This window comes from Colobus angolensis, unplaced genomic scaffold, assembly GCF_000951035.1.
Source record: "Colobus angolensis palliatus isolate OR3802 unplaced genomic scaffold, Cang.pa_1.0 Scaffold268, whole genome shotgun sequence".
Lineage (NCBI taxonomy): Eukaryota > Metazoa > Chordata > Mammalia > Primates > Cercopithecidae > Colobus > Colobus angolensis.
In genome coordinates this window covers 941,750-953,680 of record NW_012115910.1, presented here as the reverse complement: position 1 = coordinate 953,680, position 11,931 = coordinate 941,750, and the positions used below count along the sequence as shown (strand labels likewise).

The 11,931-nt window shown below is 42.9% G+C and overlaps 1 pseudogene across 1 annotated transcript; it reads right to left on the bottom strand.

The window, feature by feature from the left end:
- Positions 1-10,933: 10,933 nt before the first annotated feature.
- LOC105515680 lies at positions 10,934-11,545 on the bottom strand (annotated as a pseudogene). Its single transcript, XR_001002364.1, has one exon. The product of XR_001002364.1 is annotated as a 60S ribosomal protein L17 pseudogene (transcript).
- Between the last annotated feature and the right edge of the window lie 386 nt (positions 11,546-11,931).

The following is an 11,931-nucleotide window of genomic DNA, read 5'->3' as shown; positions in this document are numbered from 1 at the left end:
GACACAATATTTCTATTCAAGACCTAGTTATTATTTGAAAATATAAATTTGATTATAAAAATACTCTGTTCAAAATATTTCAATGGTTTTACATCTTACTTAGAAAGAAACGTTTATCATTCACCATGGTTTACCAGCTCAATGTGATCTGCTGATGCTCAGAGGACAGAATAACTCATATCTAGCCATACTGCCATCTTGCTCCAACTTTAAGGGCTTTTTATTTTCTGCTGCTCTGCCTAAAATGCATTCTCCCCAGGTTTTGCAGAGTTAACTCTTTATGTCATTGAGACCTCCTTTCAAATGCCACTTCTTCAGTAAACATGTTTTTATTAGTCCATTTTAATACAGCTATAAAGGAATAACTGAGACTGGGTAATTTATAAGGAAAGACATTTAATTGACTTATAGTTCCGCATTGCTGGGATGGCCTCAGGAAATTTTCAATCATGGTGGAAGGTGAAACAGGCACGTCTTACATGGCAGCAGGTGAGAGAGAAAGTGAAAAGCCTAGGGGAAACTGTCATTTATAAAACCATCAGATCTCCTGAGAACTCCCTCACTATCACAAGAACAGCATGGGGGAAACTGTCCCCATGGTCCAGTCACTTCCCACGAGGTCCCTCCCTCAATACCTGGGGATTACAATTCAAGATGAGATTTGGGTGGGAACACAGAGCCAAGTCATATCATTCTGCCCCTGCCACCTCCCAAATCTTATGGCCTTTATATTATACATTTCAGAAAAAAATCATGCCTTCCCAACAGCCCCCCAAAGGCTTAACTCATTCCAGCATTAACTCAAAAGTCCAAGTCCAAAGTCTCATCTGAGACAAATCCCTTCCAACTATGAACCTGTAAAATCAAAAACAAGTTAATTACTTCCTAGATATACTAGAGGTACAGGAATTGTGTAAGTGCTTCCATTTCAAATGAGAGAAACTAGCCAATAGAAAGGGGCTACAGGCCCCATGCAAGTTCAAAATCCAGTGGAGCAGTCATTAAAACTTAAAGCTCCTAAATGATCTCCTTTGACTTTATGTCTCACATCCACATTAGACTGATGCAAGAGGAGGGCTCCCATGGTCTTGAGCAGCTCTGCCCCTGTGGCTTTGCAGAATACAGTTCCCCTCCTGGCTGCTTTCACAGGCTGGCATTCAGTGCCTGTGACTTTTCTGGAACATGGTGCAAGCTGTTGGCACATCTACCACCCTGGGGTCTGAAGGATAGTGGCCCTCTTCTCACAGCTCCACTAGGCAATGGCCCAGTGAGGACTCTATGTTGGGGCTCCAACCCACATATCCCTTCTGCACTGCCCTAGCAGAGGTCCTCCATGAAGGCTCTGCCCCTGCAGCAGACTTCTGCCTGGACATACAGACATTTCCACACATTCTTTGAAATCTAGGTGGAGGTTCCACAACCTCAGTTTTTGGTTTCTGTGCATCCACATGCCCAACACCACGTGGAAGCTGCCAAGGTTTGGGGCTTGCACCAACGACAGCTCGAGTTGTACCTTGGCCGCTTTTAGCCACAGCTGGTGCTGAAGCACCTGGGATGCAGGGCTCCATGTCCTGAGGCTGCACAGAGCAGCGGGGCCCTAGGCCCAGTCCACAAAACCATTTTTTCACCTATGCCTCCCACCCTGCTGTGGGAGAGGCAGCTTCCAAGATCTCTGACATGCCCTTTAGACATTTTCCCTATTGTCTTGGTGATTGACATTTGGCTCCTGGTTACTTAGGCAAATTTCTGCAGCCAGCTTGAATTCCTCCCCAGAAAATTGGTTTTTCTTTTGTGTCACATCACCAGGCTGCAGATTTTCCAAACTTTTATGCTCTACTTTGAAACACAAATTCCAATTTTAGACCGTCTCTCTCAAGTTCAAAGTTCCCCAGATCTCTAGGGCCGGGGCAAAATTCCGACAGTCTCTTTGTTAAAGCATAGCAAGAGTGACCTCTGCTCCAGTTCCCAAGAAGTTCCTCATCTCCATCTGAGACCACCTCAGCCTGGGCTTCATTGTCCACATCACTATCAGCATTTTGGTCAGAGCCATTTAACAAGCATCTAGGAAGTTTCAAACTTGCCCACATCTTTCTGTCTTTTTCTGAACCCTCCAAACTGTTTCAATCTCTGCCTCTTACCTGGTTCCAAAGTTGGCTTCCATGTTTTCAAGTATCTTTATAGCAGTACCCCACTCTCTGAGATCAGGTAATTAATGGAGTTTCAGCACAGATCTGACTTACAGTGGGTCCAGTGGGTCCCTGGACTCATCCTGTGGTCATTTCCCCAGTGCAAGAATGCATAATTGGCATAAGCATACTTAGCAGCTGGCAGAACCCCCACATTGACTCCCTGACCAGTAGGATGAGGGCTATTATGGTGGGAAAGGCCAAATGGAAGCCATTAGAGCTGCTAGAAAAAATGGAGCTACTGGAAAAATAGTAAATCAAAAACAATATCGCATCCCTGGAGGGATTGCACAGATTAATGCCACCATCAAGGACTTGAAAGACGCAGGGGTGGTGATTCCCACCACATCCCCACTCAGTTCTACTATTTGGTCAATGAAGAAGACAGACAGATCTTGGAGAATGACAGTGGATTATCATCAGCTTAACCAAGTGGTGATGCCAATTGTTGTTACTCTACCAGATGTAGTTTCATGGCTTGAGCAAATTGACACATCTCCTGGCACCTGGTAGGCAGCCATTGATTTGGCAAATGCCTTTTTCTCCATTCCTGTCCATAAGATCCACCAGAAGGAATTTGCCTTCAGCTGGCAAGGCCAGCAATATACCTTTACTGTCCTACCTTAGGGGTATATGAACTCTTGGGCTTTGTATCATAATCTTGTCCACAGAGATCTTGATCACTTTTCCCTTCCACAATCACACTGGTCCATTACCTTGATGATATTATGCCGATTGGACCCAGTGAGTGAGAAGTAGCAAACACACTGGACTTATTGGTGACACATTTGTGTGCCAGGGAATGGGAAATAAATTCAACTAAAATTCAGGGAACTTCTACCTCAGTAAAATGTCTGGGGGTCCAGTCATGTGGGGCATGTAGAGATATTCCTTCTAAGGTGAAAGATAACTTGCTGCATTTGGCCCCTCCTACAACCAAGAAACAAGCACAATGCCCAGTGGGCCTATTTGGATTTTGGAGGCAACACATTCCTCATTTGGATGTGTTACTCTGGCCCACTTATCACATGACCTGAAATGCTGCTGGTTTTGAGTGGGGTCTAGAATAGGAGAAGGCAATGCAACAGATCCATGCGGCTGTGCAAACTTCTCTGCCACTTGGGCCACATGACCCAACAGATTCAATGGTGCTGGAGGTGTCAGTGGCAGGTAGGGATGCTGTGCAGAGCCTTTGGCAGGCCCCCATAGTGAATCACAACAGAGGCCTCTAGGATTTTGGAGTGAGGCCCTGCCATCTTTTTCAGATAACTACTCTCCTTTTGAGAGACAGCTCTTGATTTGTTACTGGGCTTTGGTAGAAACTGAATGTTTGACTACGGGTCATCAAGTTACCATGTTACCTGATCTGCCTATCATGAACTGGTTGCTTTCTAAACCATATAGCCATAAAGTGGGTCATGCACAGCAGCATTTCATCATCAGATGGAAGTTGTATATATGTGATCAGGGTCAAGCAGGTCCTGAAGGCGGAAGAAGGTTACCTGAGGACATGGTTCAAATGCCCATGGTCTCCACTCCTGCCACCCTGCCTTCTCTCTCACTATCTGCACCAATGACCTCATGGGGAGTTCCTTATGCACAGTTGAACAGAAGAGAAGAAATGCAGGCACCGCTCGAAAGTGGACAGCAGTAGCACTTCAGCCTCTTTCTAAGGCATCCCTGACGGACAGTGGTGAAGGAAAATCTTCCCAGTGGGCAGAACTTCGAGCAGTGCACCTGGTTGTGCACTTTGCTTGGAAGGAGAAATGGCCAGATGTGTGATTACATACTGATTCATGGGCTGTAGCCAATGGTTTGGCTGAATGGTCATGGACTTGGAAGGAGTATGATTGGAAAACTGGTGAAAAGGAAATCTGGGAAAGAAGTATGTGGATGGACCTCTCTGAATGGGCAAAAACTGTGAAGATCTTTGTATCTCACATGAATGGTCACAAAAGGGTGACCTCAGCAGAGGAGGATTTTAATAATCAAGTGTATGGGATGACTTGCTCTGTGGACACTACTCAGCCTCTTTCCACAGCCAACCTTGTCATTGCCCAATATGCTCATGAAAAAAGTGGCCATGGTGGCAGGGATGGATGTTATGCATGGGCTCAGCAACATAAACTCTCACTCACTAAGGCTGACCTGGCTACAGCCATCACTGATTTCCCAATTTGCCATTAGCAGAGATCATCACTGAGCCCTCAATATGGCACCATTCCTTAGGATAATCAACCAGTTTCTTGGTGACAGTTTGATTATATTGGACTCGTTCATCACGGAATGGGCAGCATTTTGTCCTCACTAGAATAGACATGTGCTCTGGATATTGGTTTGCCTATCCTGCAGGTAATGCTTCTGCCAAGACTATCATCTGTGGACTCGCAGAATGCCTTATCCACTGTCACAGTATTCCACACAGCATTGCCTCTCACCAAGGCACTCCCTTTACGGCCAAAGAAGTGCAGCAGTGGGTTCGTGCTCCTGGAATTCACTGGCCTTACCGTGTACCCCATCATCCTGAAGCAGCTGGATTGATAGAACAACGGAGTGGCCTTTTGAAGTCACAATTACATTGCCTACAAGGTGACAGTACTTTGCATGGCCGGGGCAAAGTTCTCCAGAAATCTATGTATGCTCTGAATTAGTGTCCAATATGTGGTACTGTTTCTCCCATAGCCCGGATTCACAGGTCTAGGAATCAAGGGGTACAAGTGGAAATGGCATCACTCACTATGACCCTTAGTGACCTGCTTGCAAAATTTTTGCTCCCTCTTCCCATGACATCATATTCTGCTGGCCTAGAGGTCTTAGTTCCAGAGGGAGGAATGCTGCCACCAGGAGGCACAACAATGATTCCACTAAACTGCAAGTTAAGATTGCCAGCTGGCCACATTGATTTCCTCCAAACTCTAAGTCAACAGGCTAAGGAAAGAGTCACAGCATTGGCTGGGGTGATTGACCTGGAATATCAAGAGTAAATCAATCTACTACTCCACTGTGGAGGTAAGATAGTGTATGTGTGGAATACAGAAGATCCATTAGGGTGTCTCTTAGTATTGCCATGCCCTGTGATTCAGGTTAATGGGAAACTGCAACAACTCAATCCAGGTAGGACTACAGATGGCCCACAACCTTCAGGAATGAAGATTTGGATCACTCCAGCAGGTAAAAAAAACCACAACCTGCTTAGGTGCTTGCTGAAGGCAAAGGAAATACAGAATGAATAGCAGAAGAAGGTAGTCATCAGTACTATCCATGGCCACGTGACAAGTGCAGAAATGAAGACTGTAATTGTTATAAATATTTCCTTCTTAATTTGTTAAGAACATGTTTGTGTATGTATACACTTGTACTAAGAAAATATATCTTCATTTTCTTTTTTTTTTTTCTTAATCAAGTAACATAAGATTTACTGACTTCATGTCAGCATTTAAGTGTTGATAACTTTACATAATAGCATCTAGGTGAAGGATTACTGTGCTTCCAGTTGTATGAAAGTCAGCTGTATTATGTTATGTGTAATTATGACCTTAATATTATCTTTATTTGGAGATTACATATGATTTCAGGAGATTTGTATGGGTTCAAGTTGACAAGAGGTGGACTTGTGATGGTTAATATTGTCAACTTGATTGGATCGAAAGATGCAAAATATTATTTCTGGGTGTAACTGGGTGTTTCTGGGTGTTGCCAGAAGAGATTAACATTTGAGTCAGTTGACTGGGAGAGGAAGACCCACCTTCAAGAAAATCCACCCACAATGTGGTTGGCACCATCCAATCGGCTGCCAGTGTGGCTAGAAAAGCAGGCAGAAGAAGGTGGCAGAAGCTGACTTGCTGAGTCTTTTGGCCTTCATCTTTCTCCCATGCTGAAGGGGGTCAGCCCCTCCACACTTGTGGGTCTTTCTCGGCAGGTGGGATGAGAGATTGAGAAAAGAAATAAGACACAGAGACAAAGTATAAAGAAAGAACAGTGGGCCCAGGGGACTGGCGCTCAGCATACGGAGGACCCACACCAGCCCTCAAACATCAGACTCCAAGTTCTTTGGCTTTTGGACACTTGGACTTACACCAGTGGTTTGTCAGGGGTTCTTGGGCCTTCCACCACAGATTGAAGGCTGCTCTGTAGGTCTCCCTACTTTTGAGGTTTTGGAACTTGGATCGAGCCACTTCCTTGCTCCTCAACTTGCAGAGGGCCTATCATGGGACTTCACTTTGTAATTGTGTGAGTCAGTTCTCCTTAATAAACTCACTTTCATATTTATATATATCCTATCAGTTCTTTCTCTCTAGAGAGCCCTGTCTAATACCATATTCCTGTAAAATATATTTCTTTTCACTGTCTCCAACAAGCTGTTTCTGGCACTTAGTGGGAGCTCAATGATTATTTATTAGATAGATTAACAATAGCATCATGTGAATCTGGAGTCAATATAGTTAATTATCTACAGTATTAGGCTGTCTGTGGAGTATGCAGGGGTAGAACCAAATTATTTAAGGATTCTTGTCTATAAAATAATTTCATAAAAACATTTTTTAATTCATAGGCTTATAAAAAAGTATAGCGATCTATTGATGAAGATGTAAAATAATGCATACAGAAAGGTGCTTACATATTTGTTTATCATCTATTCAGGGCAGATGAAGAGTCTGCATAGTCTTCAGGCGCCATCTCGTACCATTCAGGTCTTAGGACCATCTCTTCATGTTCTTTCTTGTCAAGAGCACCATTTCTTGCTAATTTCATATCTCTCCCCTAAGTCAAAGGTGAGTGCACTCCTGTTACTCATCTCATGGCTCACTGGACATGTTTGTATTAAAACAATACATATCTTCTTGCCTTTATGGTTCCCAAATAGCCTTTATTTTACTCTGTTTCATTGTTGCTCATGACGCCATGATGCCTACTCACACTCGTTGTGCAGCTCTGAGGCTCTCAAACATCATCGCTATTTTTGCTGATGATAATCCCAAGGGCAGCTCTTATGCAGAATGTACAGGAAAATGTAAAAGATAATTTACTTATTCATGTTAATTTTTCCATTGGAAATTCTATGATGCTATTGTGCAAACCTAGAACAACACATGTTCTCTTAAACATATCTTCTGTTGAACTTTGTAGCCTGTAATCAAGCCTTGCCTGAGACTTCTTTCACTGTTGAGGACACCTGGATGTCCACACACTGCCAGAGTGGAAAGCATGGCCTGGCCCATGGGCAGAACCTGGGGAGGGGGGCAGCTGACCTCAGCACTAGGCCACTGTAGGCAGCATGGGCAGAAAAAGATGAGGGAAGGCCTGAATACCTGCCCACACATGCAGCCCCAGCCCAAAGCACTGACTTGACCCTACTTCCACAGTGATCGAGTGTCACCCAAAATCAGAATGTCCACACCATCTTGATGTCCCAATCCCACATCATCTGTTTCCCAGGATCGTCTATGCAGAGGCTGAATACTACAGGCCAGGTGCTACCCCATGGCTGCCCATCGCCTCATCTCCTGAGCATCTGGATGTCCCAAAGAGCACGGGGAAAGATTGGGGATGGGGAGTTGGAGAGAGCTCCCAAGGGGAGAGACAAAGAGTGGGACATGCACCCCCAGTAGGTGCTCAGGGCAGCACCCTGCCCAGGTTGCAATGGGGATGGCTGGTCCCAGACACTCAAGGAGGGCTTGAAAATATTCTTATACTCTTCTCCAAAACCAGGTGACCCTCGCCTGGGTCTAAAGATTCTACTGCAGGAGAAAATAGTTTCTGTTTAATCACCTGAAGAAAAATTAGGGCCTTTAAAGGTAAAATCCTCATTTAAGATATCTTCAAATATGGTAAATAGAAATCTCTAAAATATAGATTGAAATTTTATAAATGGAAAAAATTCATGGTTAATAAACCTGGATCCTATTGCTTTTGCCTAAAATGATAAGAACTGTGACTTTTAAATAATGAGATGCTCATTTTATTGTTTAACCTGAAAACTGACTCTAAGGCCAAATCTGTAAAGGAGATGTGAAACTATTTTGAGAAGTGGAAGTATCATCAGAATAAATGTTTTGCCTGATGTAACTACTTCAAAAAATCGTGTTTTTCTGATTATGTCTGGGCTATTATGATTATTTAAAAATTGAGTCTTATTACTGATCAGACAAAGCAAAATAAAGAAGTCTCCAGTGATATTAGGTGAGCCATGTGCCTCATCTCTATGGGAGTCAGGCAGATGCTAATGCAGGCTAAATTCACTGGTTAATTTTCCAGTTTTAAATGGGAAAAAATAAAGTGAAGAGAGGAATAAAGCAAGCAATAAAAATAATTGAAAGACTGGGAGATACAAATAGGATTTGATTTAGTTGACTGGAAACATGCCTAAGGGCTAAAAGGAATGTCTCTATTACTATTCTCAAATAAATGAGAGGAAATGCTCATTATAGAGCATGGATACCCATAAATGACTTCTTTGGCAAAAGCATCTTTGTACCACATATACATTTCACTTTCTATACACTCTACAGCCCTATATCGACTCAGCAGTGTAAATGAGAGAAGCGGTACGCACACTCCCACACACACTCTCACACAACGACCCCCACCCACACGCACACACACACACACACACACACTCCACCCCACCCCCCGATACACACACACACACACAACTTAACCTTAGGATACAAAGATTGAGGCAACGTTAAGACCAACCCAGTAGAGCACCAAGATGAATGGATTCAAGGTCAATCTGTAATATTTTGAACTCGTCTTAGAAAAATACAATCCCTACACATGATCAATCAAAAAAGGAGTTTGGCAACAGATGGGAGGGGTCAGCTCAGTGACCTCGTTTTAGGTTCAGTGGTTTGATAGCACTTTTTTTCCAAAACAATTTGAGGAGCTGTACTGCTTTCCCATTGTTGCTATAACAAATGGTGACAAACGCCATGGCTTGAAACAAGACGTTTATTCTATCAGAGTCCTGGAGGCCAGGAATCCAAAATCTGTACGCCTGAGCTGAAATCAAAGTGTTGGTAGGGCAGTGCCCTCTGAATTCCTTGACACTTTGGGTTTCTGGTGGTTGCCACATTACTCCGTGTTACTCCAAACTTTAGGACAAATGTCTTCAAATTTCCCTCTGTTGCATCTTCCCCCCACCTTCTCCTCCATGTGTGTCTGTGTGTGAAATCTCCCTTTACCTCCCTCTTAGAAGGAGATGTGATTACATTTAGGGCCACTCAGTTAAGCTAGGAGAATGTCCCCATCTCAAGATCCTTAACTTTATCACATCTGCAAACACTTTCCTTCTTTCTCTCTTTTTGCCATATAATATAACACTCACAGATTCCAGAGATTAGGACATGGATATCTTTGGGGCTGGGGGCATTTTTTTAACCTACCACATGAGTACTGGAGGACTTCTTATAAAGAAGTTTTAAGGTTTACAACAACTCACCATATAATACACAGTTCAGGATTTATGCTAAATGACTAGAATACAAATGAATGACAACGGGGCCCTGAAATTAAGTAATACACAATATAGAGACATTACACAATCTTGTATAGGTTTGAATTTTTTTTCTTATAGAAGCAAAACTACGGTGACTTGTAGATCAGCATATAAATGTGCCAAGAAGAGCTTCCATCTTCACAGGATTGGGTATTGTTTGTTTGCTTGTTTTTAAATAGATTTCATTTTTCAGAGCAGTTTTAGGTTCACAACAAAAGTTCATGGAACAGAGAGATCCCACATATTTTCTGCATCTCATATACATAGCCCCTCCCACCATCCACATCCAATACCAGAGTGATGCATTTGTCACAATCAATAAAATCATGTTGCCATATCATTATCACTCAAAGTCCATAGTCCACATTAGGCGTGAAAACTCTCTCTTGGTATTGTACGTTTTATGGATTTGGACAAAAGTAAAATGACATATAGCCACGGTTATGGTATCATACAGAGTAGTTTCACTATCTCAAAATCCTCTGTACTCTGCCTGTTAATTTATCTTTTCCAGTCTGACTTCTGCAGCCACTAATCTTTTACTGTCTCCACAGTTTTGCCTTTTATAGGATGTAATATAGTTGGAATCATTCAGCGTGTAGCCTTTTGGGATTGGCTTCTTTAACTTAATAACATGTATTTAAGGTTTCTCTGTGTCTTGTCATGGCTTGATAAATAATTTCCTTTTAGTGCTGTGGTATTCCATTCTCTGGATATGCTACAGCTTACTTATCCATTCACCTACTGAAGGGCATTTTAGTTGCTTCCAAGTTATGGCAATTACGAATAAATTTTGTTTCCGTGTACATGTTTTACAAGGTTGAGTTTCAATTCCCAGCACTGCCCAATATAGAAAATGACATCCTTTAATTCTACTGAAAAATAAATACACATTTAGTGTCATAGGACCAAAAGGTTTGTATGCCTGCTATGCAGTAGCAGACCAATACACTGAGACAGCAGGGTTTGCAGAGTTTAATGATTGCACGGCACACAGCAAGGAGATGGGAGGACACTCAAGTCCATCTGCCTGATGAGTTCTAGTCTGGGATTTTTAAAGGGATCATGGAAAGTGAAGAGACTGGAAAACTGGGGTCATTGATTGGCTGGGGTGAGGAGGATGAAATCATCTGGATGTGGACGCTTCATTCTTTAGTGAGTCAGCCTCCTGTGGGGGTCCTTCAAACCAGCTGGCATCAGTGGTTTCACTGGTGTGCAAGGACCTGTTCTTTTTTTTTTTTTTCTTTAAATTACATTTATTTTAATGCTGAATTTACTCTCGTGCCATAAGTTTTTGTTTCTTCAGTTTCTTCTGGGATATCTTTTTCTTCTGGGCAACCTCCTCTTCTGGTTTAGGAACAATCTGTTCCTTTTCAGTAAGGATCATCTCAATGTGGCAGGGAGAGCTCATGTATGGGTTAATCCGACCATGAGCTCTGTAGGTCCGTCGGCGCATCTTAGGTGCTTTGTTCACTTGGATATGCTCGATGACCAGAGAATCTACATCTAAACCCTTAAGTTCAGCATTACTCTCTGCGTTTTTAAGCATGTGCAGCAAAAATTCAGCACTCTTTTTGGGCCATCGACCTTGTGTCCAGCCCCACTACTTGGCCTGGGCACACCTGCCAACTCCACCATTGTAACGTCGGAATGGTACGCACTGTTTCTGTAAAGTGACATCTTTCAGATACTTCGTGGCTTTTCGAATATGCATACCCTTGATGGCCTGGGCAGTTTCACGAGTGTTCTTAAAGTGAACACGAAGATTGGAACCTCTTGATTTGCATGATTTCGTGGGGTTCTCCGGGTCAAGTGAATAGCGAACCATTTTCACAGATTACCTCAGGCCGCTTAGGGGAAGAGGAAGCAGGACCTGTTCTAATTGTTATGTATAGGGCAGTTAACGGGAACCATCATCTTGTAACAGGGTCTACGTGATTCTGGGGCAACAGGCACCAAATGAAGAAGGAGTAGAGAGCAGAGTGGCCTCATAATGAATGCTGAGTGTGCCACAATGGATTATTTTCATTTCTCCCTCACCCTTCTTCCCTGATTAATTTTCCAAAGTTTACAGGGATGGTTTTAATTAGCATCACTGTAAGAGTCATATTGCAGGACCCAAGACTGAAGACATGGATGGTTGTGAGAAACAGTGGGACCACGTGCAAATTTCCCACAGCTTCCAGGTAACCACAATTCTGTTTCCTTCTTCAAAAGTACACTTATTTATGTATTTATTGCATTATA